Source organism: Alosa sapidissima, chromosome 9 (assembly GCF_018492685.1).
Source record: "Alosa sapidissima isolate fAloSap1 chromosome 9, fAloSap1.pri, whole genome shotgun sequence".
Classification (NCBI taxonomy): Eukaryota; Metazoa; Chordata; class Actinopteri; order Clupeiformes; family Clupeidae; genus Alosa; species Alosa sapidissima.
In genome coordinates this window covers 37,511,063-37,513,086 of record NC_055965.1, presented here as the reverse complement: position 1 = coordinate 37,513,086, position 2,024 = coordinate 37,511,063, and positions in this window count along the sequence as shown.

Sequence of the window (2,024 nt, the reverse complement as noted above, 5' to 3'; positions counted from 1 at the left end):
AAGACAAAGTGTGGGCTAGTGGGCCAGCATCTCTTGTAGTGACCACTGAGCCTGTCCAGGCTTTAAGATCTGATGAGTGTGGCGTAGCATTTCCCGAGGTTTTCACTGCTTGCGCGGTGACTCGTGCAAAGAGTCGCGCGCGGGTAGTGAATGGTTCGGCGGAGTGTCAAGGGAAACGTTCTTTTCCTCAGGTGCCTTATCCTTTGATCGTGACGATTTTATTCAGTCTCAGAAAACACGATGAGGGCTTGGCTGAGTTGATTGCTTCGGCTTGGCCTGAAGAGGAGCTAAGGGGTATTTTATTATTGACGGCTTACTTGTGCGAAAATTTATTCTTAACAATGGTATATGTGACACATTGGTTCAGTGCGTCGTACCAAGTAAATATAGAGAACTGGTTTTACAAACAGCACATGGGGAGGGAGCGGGGCATTTCGGGGTGAAGAAGACTTACGATTGGTTGTTACAGCACTTTTTCTGGCCGAGGTTGAAACGTGAGGTGGCAGCTTACATTAAGACTTGCCATACTTGTCGACTTGCTGGCAAACCGAACCAAGCGATTAAACCTGCGCCTCTGCGTCCCATCCCAGCAGTGGGCCAGCCTTTTGAACGGTTGTTGATCGACTGCGTTGGCCCATTGCCTCCTTCAAAGTCCGGTTCTCTACATTTGTTAACGGTTATGTGTCAAGCAATATGTTACCCAGCGGCATTTCCTTTGAGAAGTATCAATACGAAGTCTATCGTAAAAAGGCGCTCTCGCAGTTCATTTCAGTGTTCGGGATACCCAGGGTTGTTCAATCCGATAGGGGTAGTAATTTTACATGTAAAATATTTGCTGAAGTTTTGAAACATCTTTGAATAAAACATAATCTGAGTAGTGCCTGTCATCCGCAGAGCCATGGCGCTCTTGAGCGATTTCATCTTACACTCAAATCTTTGCTGCGCGCTTACTGTTCGGAACTCCAGCGTGACTGGGAGGAGGGTCTCCCGTGGTTGATGCTAGCTGCTCGCGGGGTATTGCAGGATAGTTTGGGTTTTAGTCCAAAAGATTTAGTTTTTGCACATAAAGTCCGTGGTCCTCTGTCTGTGCTGAAAGATGGCCTGCAAGAGTCAGAGCCGCCAGTCAACCTTATTGATTACATTGATGGTTTTAGGCGTAGGTTGTTTTTGGCGTGGAAATGTGCTGCAAAAAATCTCTGCAAGTCGCAGGCACGTATGAAAAAGGTGTTTGATCGCAAGGCCGAATCTAGAGTCTTTAGTGCAGAGGATCAGGTATTGGCGCTGTTGCCAATACCTGGTGCTCCCTTTCGGGCAAGATTCTCCAGTCCATTTACAGTTGTCCGCCAGGTAAATGAGCTGGATTATTTGATTGCGACACCGAATAGGAAAAAGTCCTCTCAACTGTCACGTAAATTTATTAAAACCCTACTACACAGTCACCTAGGACTGAGGAGCCTGGTGATCCGGTTAATTCGGTTGCGCTTGCTGTAGGGGGTGCGACCTCTTCTCCTCTTCAGAGGGTGTCAGCTGAGGGGGAGGATGAGGTCGGCCTAGACGACTGCATCCTGTTGCCGCGGTTAAGAAATTCAGAAATGTTGGAAAATCTTGATGGCCTGTTAGGTCATATGCCTGCTGATCAGAGGGGTGAGCTTAAGTCTTTAATTTTGGCTTTTCCTAGTTTGTTCTCCGATGTACCGTCATGCACAAACTTAATAGAACATGATATAGAGGTTGGTGAGGCTAGTCCAATTAGACAGCGGTTTTACCGTGTGCCGGCAGTTAAACAGAAGGTTCTAGATGACGAAGTCCAGTATTTGCTTAGTAATGGGTTGGCCAAGCCATCATACTCCAGTTGGGCGTCGCCCTGTCTATTGGTCGCAAAACCGGATTCTACTTTTCGCTTCTGTACAGACTACTGAAAAGTAAACCTGGTCACTAAACCGGACTCCTTTCCCCTTCCTCGTATGGAGGACTGTATAGACCGCGTGGGCGCAGCGAGGTATGTAACCAAATGCCATTTAAGA